The sequence below is a fragment of the Rattus norvegicus genome, chromosome 9 (genome assembly GCF_021556685.1).
Source record: "Rattus norvegicus strain SHRSP/BbbUtx chromosome 9, alternate assembly SHRSP_T2T, whole genome shotgun sequence".
NCBI lineage: Eukaryota > Metazoa > Chordata > Mammalia > Rodentia > Muridae > Rattus > Rattus norvegicus.
In genome coordinates this window covers 8,263,230-8,283,099 of record NC_141542.1, presented here as the reverse complement: position 1 = coordinate 8,283,099, position 19,870 = coordinate 8,263,230, and the positions used below count along the sequence as shown (strand labels likewise).

General features: G+C 42.8%; 2 pseudogenes; both read right to left on the bottom strand.

The window, feature by feature from the left end:
• Positions 1-2,250: 2,250 nt before the first annotated feature.
• On the bottom strand, positions 2,251-16,990 carry LOC148003291 (reticulocalbin-1 pseudogene; annotated as a pseudogene).
• On the bottom strand, positions 16,891-17,817 carry LOC148003290 (derlin-1 pseudogene; annotated as a pseudogene).
• Between the last annotated feature and the right edge of the window lie 2,053 nt (positions 17,818-19,870).

Here is a 19,870-nt window from a genome sequence, read left to right as displayed (position 1 = left end):
ACTCTGAGGTAGTTTCTGTCTTTGTCTCTGAGGTTTCTTTCTTATATGTAGCAAAATGCTGGGTCCTCTTTACATATCCAGTCTGTAAGTCTATGTCTTTTTATTGGGGAATTAAGTCCATTGATGTTGAGAAATATTAAGAAATAGTGACTATTGCTTTCTGTTATTTTCATTGTTAGAGATTGAATTATGTTTGTGCATCTCTCTTTTGGTTTCATTGCAAGGAGAGTATATTCTTCCTTTCTGTATGGCATAGTTTTTTTCCTGGTGTTGGATTTTCCCATCTATTATCCTTTGTATGTCTGAATTTGTAGAAAGATGTTGTGTAAATTTGGATTTGTCATGGAATATCTTAGTTTCTCCCTGTCTGCTAAGTGAGAGTTTTGCTGGATATAATAGCCTGGGCTCGCATTTGTAGTCTCTTAGGGTTTGTATGACATCTGTCCAGGATCTTCTGGCTTTCATAGTCTCTGGTGATAAATCTGGTGCAATTCTGATAGGTCTGCCTTTATATGTCACTTGACATTTTTCCCTTACTGCTTTTAATATTCTTTGTTTTGTGTATTTGGTGTTTTGACTATTATGTGACAGGAGGAGTTTCTTTTCTGGTCCAATCTATTTGCAGTTCTATAGGCTTCTTGTATGTTTATGGGCATCTCTTCCTTTAGGTTAGGGAAGTTTTCTTCTATAATTTTGTTGAATATATTACTGACCCTTTAAGTTGGGAGTCTTCACTCTCTTCTATATATTACCCTAAGGTTTGATCTTCTCATTGTGTCCTGGATTTCCTGGATGTTTTGGGCTAGGAGATTTTTGCATTTTAAATTATCTTTGAAGGTTGTGTTGATGTTTTTATATCTTCTGCCCCTGAGATTCTCTCTTCTATCTCTTGTATTCTGTTGGTGATGCTTGAATCTATGATTCCTTGTCTCTTCCTTAGGTTTGCTTTGTCCAGGGTTGTCTCCCTTTGTGCTTTCTTTATTGTTTCTAGTTCCATTTTTAAATCCTGGGCGGTTTTGTCTAATTCCTTCACCTGTTTGATTGTGTTTTCCTATAATTCTTTCAGGCAGTTTTGTGTTTCCTCTATAAGGGCTTCTACTTGTTTACTTGGGTTGTCCTACCTTTGTTTAAGGGACTTACTTATGTCCTCCATCATTATTATAAAACGTGATTTTAAATCTAAATCTTGCTTTTCTGGTGTGTTTGGATCCAGTATTATCTTTCAAGAGAGAACTGGGCTCTGATGATGCCAAGTAGGCTTGCTTTCTGTTCCTAAGTGTCCTGAGCTTGCCACTAGCCGTTGGGTTGTCTCTGGTATTTGCTTGTTTTGATGTTTCTTAGAGTGGCTTGACCCTCTGGTAGCCCTCTGTGTCTGCACCCTTCTAGAACTGTTTTCCTATTTTCTTTCAGCCTTTTCTTAGAACACATGCTGTATCTCAGGTGTTTAGGTGCTCCTGGTGACTGTCAGCCACAGACAGGAATGAGAAGGGTCTTGCCCATGATTGCTCCTGGGTCCTTGAACCCAGGGGGACAGTTGGCACTAGGCAATTTCCTCTTGGGTATGGAATGTGGGCAGAGGGTAGTCTCCTCTGATTTCTCAGGAGTGGCCACACTTCTGACAGGATTTGAGTGCAGGGAACTCTGCTTCTTTGTATTAAAACAAAGCAAAACAAAACCACAAAGATGTGGGCTTATTGTGCACATTAGCAGGTCCATACAGGAAAATGCACAAAAGTATATGTACCAATCACAATAACAGCTCTAAATATAATGAATTTGAAATAACATGGTTGGCTGACATCCGACAATATAACATTGAGTCCTTCAAGCCTTTACCCTCACCACCATTTAAAAGTGGCAACTAAGAAAACCCAAAATCTAATAATTCAAATACATAGTGATTATCCATAGTGTCCCCACCAACCACCTTGAGTTACTGAACCCTTTCATGATTTCTTGCCATTAATTTATTAATTAAGTAGGGAAATGTGTAGGAAATCATGCTGTAGCAATGTATCCCTCAGAGACGTGCAATCTCTGAAGAGTTTAATGTGCTTCATGGGAAATCCTACTGGAATAAATAGGGTTGGTTGTTTTCCAGTAAATATGGAGTGAAAAATAATTTTTAGTCCAATCTGAGGTATAATTTCAAGGTTTAGGGACATAATTCTGTACATTTACAACTATAACAATCACCCAGAACATTCGCTGTAAGCCTGTGACTGTTAGCTAGATGGGGATGAGTGTCTTTCAAACTTCATCATGATTTTTGCTAAGATCTTCCCTGTAATTGGTGGCTTGGCTTCCCTCAAACATGTGCCGGTTGTCTAGAATCTCCTCCTTGGTTAGCATCTCATCCTTGTTTTTGTCTGACTCATACACCAGATGCTGGGCCTCAGCCTGCGCATGGCCATAGTCCTGAGGGAGGATCCAGTGGCAAATCTCATCTCCTTGTTCAGATCTCAGAAATCATTGAACTGCTCCCATTCAGACAAAACCCAGTCTGGCTCAGGGCCATGGTCCTTGTAGGAAAACATGTCCATAATGTATGTGTGTCCATCATGGTCCACAAAACCATCCCCGTTGTTATTGATCTCCTCCAGGGTTTCCAGAACTACAATCTCATATGTTCAAACTCCTCCAGGTGCAGAAAAGCAGTGAACTCCTCCTGAGTAGCTGTCAGGTCGCCATCAAGGTCTGAAGCCTTAAACCTCCATTAATCTCATGGCAGCAACATTTAAAGGTATGATGATCAGAGCTGTCTTGGAATTCAGCATGTTTTCCCAGGTACTAGCCATAGATGGCCGCTCGTATTCTTCCCAGGAGATCTTTTTGTCTATGTTCCAAACATAATCCTTCCTGACTTTAGCCACATTATTGTAGATGTATCTTTTCTTTACCCATTTCATCCAAACTTTCAGCTCCTCAGTAGTAATAAGGCCATCTCCATCTCTGTCAATTTGATCAACACTTTTCCCCAGCCTCTCCTTGTTCTCATCCAGTCTTAGCTGATCAAAGGTCTTGGAGTCCTCCATGCCCAGGAAGACCTCTTGATCGTACTGGAAGCCATAGTTGTTCTTGGGCTGCCACTCGCTCAGCTCCCAATCGGGCTGAACCAAGCCCATAGTGCCAGCACCAGTGCCAGCAGCAGTCTCAGGGCAAGTTCGAGGTGGACTCCTCATGTCAGAGTCTTGAGCAAAGGGATTCTACATGGCAGTTGGGGCTCGGTGCACCGTAGCTGCTGTCCTCTCCCCAGTGAGGGCTTTTGTTACATTTCAAATGTTATCCCCTTTCCTGGTTTCCCATACACAAAACTCCCTATCCCTCCACCTTCCCCTTATTCTACGAGGGTGTTCCCACAACCACCTACTGACTGACCCACCCACCCACCCTACCTGTCTCCCTGTCCTTATTTTCCCCTATACAGGGGCATCAAGCCTTGGCAAGACTAAGGGCTTCTCCTTCCATTGTAGGAAGGCCATCCTCTGCTACATATGCCCCTGGGGCCGTGGTTCTGTACTTGTATACTCTTTGGATGGTGGGTTAGGTCTTGGGAGCTCTGGGTTGTTGGTATTGCGGTTCTTATAGGGTTGCAAAGCCCTACAACTACCTCAATCCTTTCTCTTACTCCTCTGTTGGGGACCCTGTTCTCAGCTAAATGGTTGGCTGCAAGCATCTGCATCTGTATCTGTCATGCTTTTTGAGCAGATCACCATAGAACAATGAAGATGTATTGTATTGGAGTGATGTTGTATAGACAAATAGATGATTTATTACTTCTTTTTTTTATTAACTTGAGAATTTCTTATTTACATTTCGAGTGTTATTCCCTTTCCCGGTTTCCGGGCCAACATCCCCCTAATCTCTCCCCTTCCCCTTCATTATGGGTGTTCCCCTTCCCATCCACCCCCCATTGCCACCCTCCCCCCAACAATCACGTTCACTGGAGGTTCAGTCTTAGCAGAACCAAGGGCTTCCCCTTCCACTGGTGATCTTACTAGGCTATTAATTGCTACCTATGAAGTAAGAGTCCAAGGTCAGTCCATGTATAGGCTTTAGGTAGTGGCTTAGTCTCTGGAAGCTCTGGTTTCTTGGCATTGTTGTTCATATGGTGTCTCAAGCCCTTCAAGCTCTTCCAGTTCTTTCTCTGATTCCTTCAACGGGGGTCCTGTTCTCAGTTCAGTGGTTTGCTGCAGGCATTTGCCTCTGTATTTGCTGTATTCTGGCTGTGTCTCTCAGGAGAGATCTACATCCGGCTCCTGTCGGCCTGCACTTCTTTGCTTCATCCATCTTGTCTAAGTGGGTGGCTGTATATGTATGGGCCACATGTGGGGCAGGCTCTGAATGGGTGTTCCCTCTGTCTCTGTTTTAATCTTTGCCTCTCTATTCCCTGCCAAGTGTATTCTTGTTCCCCCTTTCAAGAAGGAGTGAAGCATTCACATTTTGATCATCCATCTTGAGTTTCCTGTGTTCTATGCATCTAGGGTAATTCAAGCATTTGGGCTAATAGCCATTTATCAATGAGTGCATACCATATGTGTTTTTCTGTGATTGGGTTACCTCACTCAGGATGATATTTTCCAGTTCCAACCATTTGCCGATGAATTTCGTAAAGGCATTGTTTTTGATAGCTGAGTAATATTCCATTGTGTAGATGTACCACATTTTCTGTATCCATTCCTCTGTTGAAGGGCATCTGGCTTCTTTCCAGCTTCTGGCTATTATAAATAAGGCTGCTATGAACATAGTGGAGCATGTGTCTTTTTTATATGTTGGGGCATCTTTTGGATATATCCACAAGAGATGTATAGATTGATCCTCAGGTAGTTCAATGTCCAATTTTCTGAGGAACCTCCAGACTGATTTCCAGAATGGTTGTACCAGTCTGCAATCCCACCAACAATGGAGGAGTGTTCCTCTTTCTCCACATCCTCACCAGCATTTGCTATCACCTGAGTTTTTGATCTTAGCCATTCTGCCTGGTGTGAGGTGAAATCTCAGGGTTGTTTTGATTTGCATTTCCCTTATGACTAAAGATGTTGAACATTTCTTTAGGTGTTTCTCAGCCATTCAGCATTCCTCAGCTGTGAATTCTTTGTTTAGCTCTGAACCCCATTTTTTAATAGGGTTGTTTGTCTCCCTGAGGTCTAACTTCTTGAGTTCTTTTTATATTTTGGATATGAGGCCTCTATCTGTTGTAGGATTGGTAAAGATCTTTTCCCAATCTGTTGGTTGCCATTTTGTCCTAACCACAGTGTCCTTTGCCTTACAGAAGCTTTGCAGTTTTATGAGATCCCATTAATCGATTCTTGATCTTAGAGCATAAGACATTGGTGTTTTGTTCAGGAAATTTTGTCCAGTAACCATGTGTTTGAGATGCTGTCCTAGTTTTTATTTTATTAGTATGAATGTATCTGGTTTGATGTGGAGGTCCTTGATCAACTTGGACTTAAGCTTTGTACAGGGTGATAAGCATGGATTGATCTGCATTCTTCTACATGTTGACCTCCAGTTGAACCAGCACCATTTGCTTAAAATGCTATCTTTTTTCCATTGGATGGTTTTGGCTCCTTTGTCAAAAATAAAGTGCCCATAGGTGTGTGGGTTCATTTCTGGGTCTTCAATTCTGTTCCATTGGTCTATCTGTCTGTCTCTGTACCAATACCATGAAGTTTTAATCACTATTGCTCTGTAATACTGCTTGAGTTCAGAGATAGTGATTCCCCCTGAAGTCCTTTTATTGTTGAGGATAGTTTTAGCTATCCTGGGTTTTTTGTTATTTCAGATGAATTTACAATGTTCTGTCTAACTCTTTGAAGAATTGGATTGGTATTTTGATGGGGATTGCATTGAATCTGTAGATTGCTTTTGGTAAAATGGCCATTTTTACTATATTAATCCTGCCAATCCATGAGCATGGGAGATCTTTCCATCTTCTGACGTCTTCTTCAATTTCTTTCTTCAGAGTCTTGAAGTTGTTATTGTACAGATCTTTTACTTGCTTGGTTAAAGTCACACTGAGGTACTTTATATTATTTGGGTCTATTATGAAGGGTGTTGTTTCCCTAATTTCTATCTTGGCTTGTTTCTCTTTTGGGTAAAGGAAGGCTACTGATTTGTTTGAGTTAATTTTATATGCAGCCACTTTGCTGAAGTTGTTTATCAGCATTAGTAGTTCTCTGGTGGAACTTTTGGGATCGCTTAAATATACTATCATATCATCTGCAAATAGTCATATTTGACTTCTTTTCCAATCTGTATCTCCTTGATCTCCTTTTGTTGTCTGATTGCTCTGGCTAGAACTTCAAGAACTCTATTGAATAAGTAGGGAGAGAGTGGGCAGCCTTGTCTAGTCCCTGATTTTAGTGGGATTACTTCAAGTTTCTCTCCATTTAGTTTAATGTTAGCAACTGGTTTGCTGTATATGGCTTTTACTATGTTTAGTTATGGGCCTTGAATTCCTATTCTTTCCAGGACTTTTATCATGAAGGGGTGTTGAATTTTGTCAAATGCTTTCTCAGCATCTAATGTAATGATCATGTGGTTTTGTTCTTTCAGTTTGTTTATATAATGGATCACGTTGATAGTTTTCCATGTATTAAACCATCCCTGCATGCCTGGGATTAAGCCTACAGGATCATGGTGGATGATTGTTTTGATGTGCTCTTGGATTCAGTTTGTCAGAATTTTATTGAATATTTTTGCGTTGATGTTCATAAGGGAATTTGGTCTGAAGTTCTCTTTCTTTGTTTGGTCTTTGTGTGGTTTAGGTATAAGAGTAATTGTGGCTTCATAGAAGGAATTCGGTAGTGCTCCATCTGTTTCAATTTTGTGGAATAGTTTGGATAGTATTGGTATGAGGTCTTCTATGAAGGTCTGATAGAATTCTGCACTAAACCCGTCTGGACCTGGGCTCTTTTTGGTTGGGAGAACTTTAATGACTGCTTCTATTTCCTTAGGAGTTATGGGGTTGTGTAACTGGTTTATCTGTTCCTGATTTAACTTCGGTACCTGGTATCTGTCTAGGAAATTGTCTATTTCCTGCAGATTTTCAAGTATTGTTGAATATAGGCTTTTATAGTAAGATCTGATAATTTTTTGACTTTCTTCTGATTCAGTAGTTATGTCTCCCTTTTCATTTCTGATTTTGTTAATTTGGACACACTCTCTGTGTCCTCTGGTTAGTCTGGCTAAGGGTTTATCCATCCTGTTGATTTTCTCAAAGAACCAACTTTTGGTTCTGTTGATTCTTTCTATGGTCCTTTTTGTTTCTACTTGGTTGATTTCAGCTCTGAGTTTGATTATTTCCTGTCTTCTACTCCTCCTGGGTTTATTTGCTTCTTTTTCTTCTAGAGCTTTTAGGTGTGCTGCCAAGCTGGTGACATATGCTCTCTCCAGTTTCTTTCTGCAGGCTCTCAGAGCTATGAGTTTTCCTCTTAGCACAGCTTTCATTGTGTCCCATAAGTTTGGGTATGTTGTACCTTCATTTTCATTAAATTCTATGAAGTCTTTAATTTCTTTCTTTATTTCTTCCTTGATCAGGTTATCATTGAGTAGAGCGTTGTTCAACTTCCATGTATATGTGGACGTTCTTCCCTATTGTTGTTGAAGAAGCCCGCGGTGGTCTGATAGGATTCATGAGATTATTTCTATCTTTCTGTAACTGCTGAGGACTGTTTTATGACCAATTATATGGTCAATTTTGAGAAAGTACCATGAGGTGGTGAGAAGAAGGTATATCCTTTTGTTTTAGGATAGAATGTTCTATAAATATCTGTTAAGTCCATTAGGTTCATGACTTCTTTTAGTCTGTCTATATCTCTGTTTAATTTCTGTTTCCATGATCTGTCCATTGATGAGAGTGGGGTATTAAAAACTCCTACTATTATTGTGTGAAGTGCAATGTGTGCTTTGAGCTTTAGTAAGGTTTCTTTTATGTATGTAGGGGCCCTTGTATTTGGGGTATAGATATTTAGCATTGAGAGTTCATCTTGGTGGATTTTTCCTTTGATGAATATGAAGTGTCCTTCCTTACCTATTTTGATGAATTTTAGTTGAAAATTGATTTTATTTGATATTAGAATGGCTACTCCAGCTTGCTTCTTCTGACCAATTGCTTGGAAAGTTGTTTTCCAGCCTTTCACTCTGAGGTAGTGTCTGTCTTTGTCTCTAAGGTGTGTTTCCTGTAGGCAGCAGAATGCAGGGTCCTCGTTGCATATCCAGTTTGTTAATCTATGTCTTTTTATTGGGGAGTTGAGACCACTGATGTTGAGATATTAAGGAATAGTGATTATTGCTTCCTGTTATATTCATATTTGGATGTGAGGTTAAATTTGTGTGCTTTTCTTCTCCTTGTTTTGTTGCCAAGATGATTAGTTTCTTGCTTTTCCTAGGGTGTAGCTTGCCTCCTTATGTTGGGCTTTAACATTTATTATCCTTTGTAGCACTGGATTTGTAGAAAGATATTGTGTAAATTTGGTTTTGTCATGGAATATCTTAGTTTCTCCATCTATGTTAATTGAGAGTTTTGCAGGATACAGTAACCTGGGCTGGCATTTGTGTTCTCTTAGGGTCTGTATGACATCTGTCCAGGATCTTCTGGCTTTTTTAGTGTCTGGCGAAAAGTCTGGTGTGATTCTGATAGGTCTGCCTTCATATGTTACTTGACCTTTTTCCCTTACTGCTTTTAATATTCTTTCTTTATTTTGTGTATTTGGTGTTTTGACTATTATGTGACAGGAGGAGTTTCTTTTCTGGTCCAATCTATTTGGAGTACTGTAGGCTTCTTGTATGCTTATGGGTATCTCTTTCTTTAGGTTAGGGAAGTTTTCTTCTATGATTTTGTTGAAGATATTTACTGGTCCTTTGAGCTGGGAGTCTTCACTCTGTTCTATACCTATTATCCTTAGGTTTCATCTTCTCATTGAGTCCTGGATTTCCTGTATGTTTTGGACCAGTAGCTTTTTCCGCTTTACATTATCTTTGACAGTTGAGTCAATGATTTCTATGGAATCTTCTGCTCCGGAGATTCTCTCTTCTATCTCTTGTATTCTGTTGGTGAAGCTTGTATCTACAGCTCCTTGTCTCTTCTTTTGGTTTTCTCTATCCAGGGTTGTTTCCATGTGTTCTTTCTTGATTGCTTCTATTTCCATTTTTAATTCCTTCAACTGTTTGATTGTGTTTCCTGGAATTCTTTCAGGGATTTTTGTGATTCCTCTCTGTAGGCTTCTACTTGTTTATTTATGTTTTCCTGTGTTTCTCTAAGGGAGTTCTTCATGTCTTTCTTGAAGTCCTCCAGCATCATGATCAAACATGAATTTGAAACTAGATCTTGCTTTTCTGGTGTGTTTGAATATTCCGTGTTTGCTTTGGTGGGAGAATTGGGCTCCGATGATGCCATGTAGTCTTGGTTTCTGTTGCTTGGGTTCCTGTGCTTGCCTCTCGCCATCAGATTATCTCTAGTATTACTTTGTTCTGCTATTTCTGATAGTGGCTAGACTGTCCTATAAGCCTGTGTGTCAGGAGTGCTGTAGACCTGTTTTCCTGTTTTCTTTCAGCCAGTTATGGGAACAGAGTGTTCTGCTTTCGGGCGTGTAGTTTTTCCTATCTACAGATCTTCAGATGTTCCTGTGGGCCTGTGTCTTGAGTTCACCAGGCAGGTCGCTTGGAGCAGGAAGGTTGGTCTTACCTGTGGTCCAGAGGCTCAAGTTTGCTTGTGGGGTGTTGCTTATGAGCTCTCCATGAGGGCAGCAACCAGGAGGACCTGCGCTGCCCTTTCCGGGAGCTTCCGTGCACCAGGGTTCTAGATGGCATTTGGTTTTTTCCTCTGTAATCAGTAATGTGGGCAGGGTGTAGTCTCTTCTGGTTTCCCAGGCGTGTCTGCCTCTCTGAAAGTTTAGCTCTCCCTCCCACGGGATTTGGGTGCAGAGAACTGTTTATCAGGTCGGTCCCTTCAGGTTCTGGCAGTGTCTTGATTTATTACTTCTTATTGATGATTGTAAAAGAATTCCTAAAATTAGATTAGTATTTTTAAGCTCTTTTACAATAGGACTGCTATTATGTTCTCTCTGATAATCAAAATTGCATTGAGAACTCTGCCATGCTTAAAGTGTTATGAGTTAATTGCTTCTGCAATACCAAGCAGGAATCTACAAATTAGAGCCCATTCTAAGAGCGTATAAACCAATTAACCACAGTTCATAAAAAGGGAATGAGTGATTTACTATAGGTGGAAGGACTGAACATAAAAAATTGACTGGATTTGCCTATAGGAAATTCCACTAATTCCTTTGTCACAAAAATTACAGCTTTTAACTCTCTCCATGAACCTGTAGAGCCTTTGACAGATGATGACAAGTTATCCTGATAATTACTCTTATCGGATATGCATATAAACATTCCCTGTTATCAACTTATTATTCAACTTATGATTTGAATTCCTGTGCAAGCTTGAGGTGAACTTTTTTACCATGTGATACTGTGTTCAGAAAGATATACAAATGCTGAGGACAAAGAGAGAGAAAGCTTTTTAGACAGAACTGAACAGAACAGAACTCAAGAAGAACTTAGAAGTAAAGGCAGAGTGTTGAAAGTAAGGCCTTGAGAGTAAGGAAATTATTGTGACATAAGAGCAAGAGGAAAGGAGATAAGAGGAAGAGAGCAAAGAGAACATTTTAAGCGAACTTTTTGGAGGCAAACTTTTGTAGAAACTTTTTGGAGACCTGAATAACTTATAAATAAAGGTTAAAATCACTTCTCAAGGTGTCCCTTTTCCTGAGCCTTTAACAAGCAACAGGGAGTTAGAGCTGCTCAGTTCCTGCAGACAGAGAATAAAGGCTACTTTCTTCTGTCCCCTGCTGAGGTGTTAAAGCCAGTGACTATAGTGTCTAGCCTCAAGGAAACTCAGGCAGCTCAGCTACAGTAGTAAAGAGACTTAGGCCTGAGATGGGTGTGATGGTTTGTATATGCTTGGCCAAGGGACTGTCAGCATTAGAAGGTGTGACCCTGTTGGAATAGGTTTGTCACTGTGTGCTTGGGTTATAAGATTCTCATTCTAGCTGCCCGGAAGCCAGTATTCTGCTAGCAGCCTTCAGATGAAGATGTGCAACTCTCAGCTTCTCCTGTACCATGCCTGCCTGTGTATCACCATGTTCCCTCCTTGATGATAATAGACTGACCCTCTGAACCTGCAAGCCAGTCCCAATTAAATGTTGTCCTTAAAAGAGTTGCCTTGGGATCAGTCCCTGTAGCCATTGCCCCCATCATTCCTCAGCCAGCAGCTAGGAGTCACCTCAGGTAGGGGTCTGCAGAGGACTCTAAGAGGCTGTTGACAGTGCAGTTGGATGCAGAGGGCCAGGTGCTCCTCAGGATATGGTATTGGCTTCTCCATGGGTCCAGCCAGCAGTGTCCCTGTGCTGGGAGTGTTTCTACCACTCCGAGGAGACAACATTCAGAGTTCTTGGACACGGTGACCTTGTGAGAGCTGGCGATAATTTAATTCCATCTCTAGGTTTTCTAGGCACATTGAGAACCGTGATCAGCTTTACTAAGAAAGAGTTTGACTACTGTATCCTCGGTGAAGGCTTTACTGCTAAGGACATTCTGGACCAAAAGATCAATAATAAAGTTTCTGCCTTTGACAATAGGCTGCTTTCTCTGTTGGGGACCTTGGAGACATTGTAAAGAAGCATCTGGATATTGCCTCTGTATCCTCTGGAAACAGGAATACAAGAGTAATCAGTGTTAGGAAGCTGCTGGCTTCTGCCTATGTCCAGAACTGATCTGAATCAGTCCCACAGCTCCCTGCACCCAAATCCTGTGGGGTAGAGAGCTGGACCCTCAGAAGTGCAGTCAATCCTGAGAGTCAGAGGACACAACTACTTTCTGCCCATATTCCTGACACAAGAGGAAATTGCCTAGTGCCATCTGTGCCCTCTGGGCGAAGGGACCTGGGAGCAGTCAGGGGCGGGACACTTCCAGTGCCTGGGCCCAGAGGTAAAATCCAGTCACCACGTGTGAGACAGAGTTGAGAGCAGAGGTGTGACCTCCTCTTCTGTGCCAGGAGGATTCAGGTCACACCAACTCAAGAGCACCCTATGTTCACGTATCCGGCTGAAAGAAAGCAAGTCTACAGGAGTGCTGACACACAGGCCTACAGGAGGGTCAAGCCACTGTCAGAGACAGCCAGACAGGACAACACCAGAGCCAACCTGATGGAGAGAGGCTAGTACAGGAACCTAAGCAACAGCAAACAAGACCACTTGGCATCATCAGAGCCCAGTTCTCTGAGCAAAGAAAAGACTGGATCTCCAAATTCCCCGGAAAAGCAAGATTTGGATTTAAAAATCACATTTTATGATGACAGAAAGACTTGGGCAACTGTAGCCTCACTGATCTCTCTAGAGGGGGAAAGCGAATAGGTTCTGTGGGCTGACTGAAGTTGAATGTGGACATGAATGAGAATGAACTGGGACGGGGAGGAAAGACGGCATTGAGGGGGAGAAGGCAGAAAGAGACGGCTGGAGTCGAGCATTTGAGGAGCAATATGGAAACCTAATGCCGTGGAAAGTTCCTAAAATATACAAAGGTGATCCTAATGAAGTGTTCAAATAATGGGGGAGACAAATCCCCAAGTGGCCCAAATGAAGCATCTAGAGCTGGGATTGGGTTTCATCCAATTGATTGTTGGCCAAAGGGGTCCTATGGAAATCCCCAACAACCCAGGCTGTTTCTATGGAAATCCCCAAACAACCCAGGCTGTCTCCAAGACAGCAGGTTATTCTGCACAGCAAGTCCTGATTGCTGAAAGTGACGTGTGCACAACTTGATAAACATGGAGATGGTACAGGAAGATACTCTTCTGGCTACCAAAAGGGAAACATAAACACCAACCCAGCCACAAACCTGATCTACGATTCTGTTCTGTGTGCAGAATATGCTAGGACAATGGAAGAATAAAGCCTGTGAGAACAACCAAGCAATACTTATTTGATCTATTGGCCCACTCCATGAAACAGAGTCCATACCCAGCAGTGCCTTGGTAACCAAGAACCAGGCCAGATATCCCAGGGACCTGGGATGAAAGCAAATAGTACTGATCTGAAAAAACAAAACCAACCAACCAACCAAAAAGCCAATGAAATGACTCCTGATGACATCCTGCTATTCTTACAGGTGAGTGCCTTATTCAGTCATCATCAGAGAAGCAGCCTCCTGTGGTGGATGGAAGTGATGCAGTGAGCCACAGCCAGACATCATGTAGAGGGAGAAACCTGACGCACACAGCTCTAAATGGGACGTCCCCACCAAACCCCTCCCCTCGGAGCTCATATGAGTTCACAGACACTGAAGCAGCAGACATGGGGCTATAGCAGGTCTGCACCAGGTCTGCTGCATATGTCACAGCTTTCGGTTCAGCCTTTTACTGAAGCTGAGTGTGTGAACTCATGGGTCTCTGATTCTTGTGTCTTCTTTTGGGTTCTTCTTCTTCTGTTGTTTTACTGTGCCCAAATTTGATGTGATAGCTCTTGTTTTTAATTTATGGTACGTTGTTTTGTCACTTTTGTTGTTTAAGAAAAAGAGAGAAAAAGAAGAAGAGCCTGTGTCTTTAATGGGGTCATTGAGCTTCATTTTGTCCTAGCTCTGCTTAGTGTGAAGTTTCTCATACATGAAAGTAAACAAAGCTCTTTTTTAAATATCTTGTTAAGGCATAATTTTTAGGTCATTCTAAAGTTTTTATTTACAAATATATGCAATTTTAACTGATACAACAATCATAAAATATGAGAGTTTTTGATAGAAATATATAAGCAGAATATTGCCAGTATGCTATTTCTTTTTCTTAAATTGTCAAAATAACACATTTAATAAAAGAAAAGGAAGTTGGTTTAAACATTGGTTCCCAAAGCCAACTAAATCACCAGGAAGTTTAAAAACACATAGAAAGGGCACGACAAGACAATTTCTCCCCTCTGATCCCAAATGATTCTCATCATGAAGCAGAAAGGAAACTACAGAGTCTTAAAATATTCAAAATGGAATACAACTGAATCCAGACGTTAATATGTCAGGACATATAGGAGCAAACATAACAACCAATTTGGGCACGTACCCTGTTGTCACCCCAATCCCAATCCAGAGCCACTCTGGAAAGCAAATAAATCCAGCAGATAAAGCAAGCAAGCTTGCCTAAGCCAGGCCTCTAAGACACTACCTGCAAGAAGTCCAAAAAGACCTGTGCCTTTCCCCAAGGACGAGCAAGTTTCATTATCCAGTACTGTTGCTACTGAAAACGTAAAACAGCAAGGGACCTCACATACAGTTGGCAGCGAAGACACTGCCCATTATTAGCTATCTAAACGGAAGCTCATCTACCCTTTTTGCAATGTCCTGTCTTTTTCTTTTCATCCCATTATTTCTCTATTAAGACAAAGGTGCGCAGCTCTGCTTCCTGGTGTTGACCTATCTTGGAATGAATGCATCACAAGGCCAGGAAGCCATACTCAAATGGCTCGCCTTTGACAAAAACTTGGCCTGTGTGTTCTTGTCTGGTGTTTTTACCTAAAGAAATGGTTAATCTAACTCCAGAGTTCCAAAACTCACACTCATTGGTGAAAGCTACAGAAATGCTATAAAGCATAGCACTGTCGGCTGTGACTCCTAATTTAAAACCTGTAAACACCCTGCTTCATTAATAAAGACCAAGTCGATTGTGGTGGGATATGCCGGAAGGGTTGAGGCAAGGAGATTCCAAGTTTGCAGACAGTCTAGGCTAGTTACCAAAACCCAACCTGTGCATGCTCAGCTGTTCTCTCTCTGACACACAGGCACTCACACACCATTTTTTTCCCTCCCACACATTCTCTCCGCACCTCCACACCCCCTCAAGCACATGCATGAGCACACAGAGGAATACTCAGTACCAATTTCTTCCAGGAATTCAGATGTTCTCTAATACATGAATACCAATCACATACAAAATTGCCTGCTGTCCTGATAGTCAAAAACTACTGGCAGTCAAATAAAACCAATCCAGTGAAGAAAATAACATAAATTACATCGTGAACACGCCATAGCAGAGGTATGGAAACTTAACACAGACAGCCTTCAAGTTGCACATTTTAATTTACAGTGTTTACCAGTAAAAAGGATTAGTTACAAAAAGGAAAGCTGTTTGTATAAAATAAGGGTTTTTTTTTCACATTCATAAAGAGAACCCACTGTGAATTCTTACCTTGTGAAGTCAACACTCAAACAGCTCACTTTGGTGAAACTATCTTGGAAGGACTAGTAATCCAGGCAAGGTAATAAAATTATCAGCTGCCAAATCCTGTCCAGGAGGAAGAATCTTATGAACATTTTCCCTGTACAGAAAAGCTCTCTGTACTTGCAGATCCTTAGAAAAGCCAGTGCTCTCAGGAGCCAGCCTGGTACCAGGACGAAGCACAATCTCCTGCTCACTCAAATGGCAGTCCTTCCTGAATCTGACAGACACACCTTTATCACAGCCTCAGATCAGCAGGAGAACCAGGTGGTTCAGGATCAGCCTCTCTCCACTCAATAGTTCATCATATAAATTAAATATGGAGAGGGTCACATGAGAAAGGGGAGCTCTTTTTCAAACTCCCACTTCGTAAAATAATACACATCACAGTTTTAGTGAGCAGAGAAGGGTAAGTCACCCTGTTTGGGCACATTTCCTCAAGGGAAAAACCAAAGTATCAAAAGCCTTGAGAGCATACTGGCCCCGTCCCACTGCAGCCAGCAGCCTGATTCCAGAATGAAAACATAAATTAACTGTATAAAGCCCTGTAGCCTTCAGAACACTTTATTTAGTGATAAGCTGAGCTCTGCCGGTAAAAGCCCACCTATAAAAAGGGAGCAGGTCTGATTCACAAAGTGTATACATGCATGACCCAAGGTAATAAAGACCTTCAAATGTAAATGATCCTAAAGCTATTGGAACCTCTAATTATGAGCGACCTGTTCAGATGTGCCTCCATTAGCCTTAAAAACTGACTGACACCCATCTGAAGAGGTACTTCACTTAGCATTATCATAAACACTTGACCAGAAAAGGCATGGTCCAAAAAACAATTAACTAAAAATTTAGAGTCCAAACCTCTCTCCTCCACCAACTGAGTGAACACACATCTGCAATGAGGACCAAACGGAATCAGTGCCTCCAGGGACATGTGTCTGTCTGGCCATGTGGTCAGTGCCTCCAGGGACGTGTGTCTGTCTGGCCATGTGATCAGGAACCTCCTAACACAGCACAGCACAGTACAGCTGCTCTGGGCACACAAGGCCAGTTCACCCCATGAAGAAACACAAGGGACCACGTTTAAACTCATCCCCTGCGTCAGGAGCAACTCCACTATGGTTTTGATCGCTCAGCTCAGAGGGATAGGAGGGCGGAGCAACAAGTCCTAACCCTCCTTACTCCCAGTCCGGGCCCTCACTGACTCAGAGGTCCTTTGTGTATAAATATGTGAAAGGCAGCAATGGCGGCACTGCTGACAGGCTGATGAGGCCCCACAGCGGAGAAAGTTCTTCCTCTGCTGCTCCAGTCTTCTCCCTACCGTCACAGTCCTGCAGTGATAGCCAAGGACCATGTGTGAGCCAGCTCTTTGTGACCAAGCTTTGGCAAGTCAGTAAGTTTGTCAAAGGCAAAATCCTTCTGTGGACAATGCTAGCTGCAGCTCCGGGGACGTGAGAGAGGAGAGGGCCCTCTGACAGGATTTGGCTCATCAGCCCCGCTTGCCCACTTCATTATGCACATTGAAGGGGAGAGGAGAAGGCACCAGAACATGAGTCAGTTCTGAACTCTGCACAGCTGACATTTGTTCTTCACAGCAGAAAGGACTTGAATGAGAATCAGGAAACTTGAGGAACACTTGTATTTTCCTTCGGGATTTAAAAATGTGTCTTGTACCAAAAGACTACATTCAGCGTGGGTCAGGTCCATCAGCGGCAGCAAGAGCTCGGCCATTAAGCGTGCCCAGCACTGGGAGGAGACAGTCATCTGCTTAGCATGGCTGGTGAGCAGGCCAGGGCTGCTCCTCACCGCTCTCCAAGTCGGAAGCCCTGGCCCCAGTTGTGTCTCCTGCCTCCGCCATTCTGATCAGCAGCTCGCCTCATGCTTGCAGGGCGCACACCAAACCCTGACACCCCTCCTCTCCTGCTGGGTACCCAGTGGTACAAAAACTGAGGTGTGGACAGGAAATTCCTTCCTCTCAAATCCATTGGGTATCTGAATATCAGGAAGAAATGAAGATGTCCGACAAGGTTTCCAATGAGCTCATTGATGACTGAGCCTCCAATGATATAGTTGAATCCGAGGATAACCCAAGGTAAGTAACAGGCCTTAAATCGTGTTCCAAACCAAAATGATAGAATCAGGTCTCTGTTCAGTTGGGCCCAGATGTAAAGTACTGACATGATTTGAGGAATCATCAGCAACTGCATATCCATGGCTAAGCCAGTAATAGTAATGCAGATCCAGTTGAAGAGAAGCATGAATAAATAGTCTGCTGGCCTCCTGTCAAAAGCTCCTGCCTCAAGCCGTGTAGAATACTGATAAAAGAAATTTAAATTGACCAAATAAAGAAATCCAGTTCCGGGCCCCACGGGGAAATAAAAGGTGGCAGTGAACGGCCTCCATATCTGGAAGCGATAGAGGAAGGCTTCGGGCCAGAGCAAGAAGTAGGCCGGGCTGATAATAGCGAGCTTGCCGATCAAGGGGACCGAGACTGTGGCAGCAAACCAGTAGTGCGTGATGGCAGGGATGCTCTTGAACCCGTCCCTGATGTCCGACATGGTCGCCGGTCAGGTGGACGGCTGAGCAGCCCTGCATGTCCTCCTGTGCCCACCCCGTGCTTCGCGGCCGGCTGCCAGTGTGCTATTTCTTGTCACCTGTTACTGGATTCCTTCGCACTGAGTGGGATGACTACAGATTGAATCTAGGGACTGGGACGTGCAAGCAAAGTGATCTCATGCTGGAGCCAGCCCTCTTTTAACGGCAATAAAGAAGGTTTGTACAGCCCGAGTTTAATTAAGATAGAAGTAAGCAAGAGATCAGACTCCTCAGCAGAGGACAGATGCAAATCCAGAAGCCATCTTTCCTGAGGAAGGCTTTTCCCCCACTGGTGTGAAAGAGACTTGGGAAGAGACAAGAGTGCCCTGTAGGTCCTCCTGACTTGTTTGGATGTGGAAGGGCTGGTTGGTATACAGCCTGTGACATAAAACCCATGCCTAGGACACACCTGCCCTCTGAGTCCTTTGTAGAAAGTGAATCTCGGTGAGGAAGAAATCAAGAAGTGGACACCATTTCTGGCAATTTTAGGACATGCCTGTGAGAATAAATCCACCCAGGGCTCTCTTTTCCTCACTATCTACCTACCAAGAGGACTAATATTTATCACCGCTACGTTGCCCTGTGAACTCACTCTACAGCCTATGCAGGCCTTGAACCTGGGATCCTCGTGTGTAGGGTTATGGGCTTATGGCACCAGGCTAGACTCGTTCAAAGCTTCTATTCAAGTGTGACACTTATTCTATAAGTCTTCAACATTACTGCACAGAGAATCAGGGGAAATAGTAGCTCAGACGTCAGCAGCCTGTTGACTTGACCACCCTTGGAACCTCACAAGCTGTTGCTTAGATGGCTCTCTGAACAGACTGAAGATCACTGTAGAACAGGCAGCCAGGAGAACCCTGAATACACAACAGTAAACACGGTTGCATAAGGAGTCCATGGCTTTCTACAAAAGAGAGTCTGAGATCCAGTCTCTACACTGGAGATTTAAAGCTAGGGCAACAGAGTCGGTGGAATGAGATAACTCTGATCAAGACAAGGGTTCCAGTGGACCATGTTCAAAAGCTCTCACATATTTCACTGAGGGGGCTGCCATGGCTTGGCCACCAGAAGCCGTATAAGAGCCATGAGTTTGTGGAGCTTGATGGGTCTGTGGAAGATCAACTCCCCATGAGAGCATCACACTTGTGTCGTATAATCATGGCCAGCATGGTCTGGTTTGTTTAGACCAGTGAAGTGTGTGTCATTCCTGAGCGATGAGAATACAGATATAGCATGTGCTTTCCTTGCTCTCCCTTGAGCAAGCAATGTCCCTGGTAGTGGCTGCTCAGTGTGTGGAAGTCAGCTCCACAAAGGCATAAAGCAAAGAAAGAAACGAGCATGGTTTCCTATAACCCAATTCCACTTTAGGGTTGTTGTCTGGAACACAGTCTGGCTGCTGATCTTACTTGGAACTGGAAGAGATCGCAATATGACACTAACCTCAGAAGAGACTTTTGTGCTTTGGGTCCCTTACCTCACAAACTCAGTTCCACAGAAGGCTAAGGTTTAGCCAGGGGCTGATAGTATTTAGCAGGAGAAAAAAAGGCGACTCCTCAATTTCTTAAGTACCAAACATACACACGCACGCACACAGGCACGCATGCACGCATGCACGCACAAACCCAAATCCCATGGTTGCTATTCGTTTCATCGGATAATCTATCCCCAAGTAGCCTGATGTTCCCAAGAACATTCCGTGCTGCACCGTCTCCACAGGTGTTTTCTGTAATCTTTTACCTTCTACTCCAAAGTTCTGCTCAGTTTGAGAAAGTTCTGTGGACCGCTGCTAAGAGACTTTCTTCCATTAAAACAGCAAGAAGCAGCAAGTGGAATTAAATTCAGTAATGTCATTTACTTAAACCAATTTATCCTAAACATTAGTTCAACATGGAGCCATAAAACTATTTTGGTATTTATTTCTTCTGTTGTGCTAAATACTTGGAATATGAGACATATTTATTCTTCCAGCATAGCTCACTCTGAAGTAGCCACATTGCAAGTACTGGGCAGCCA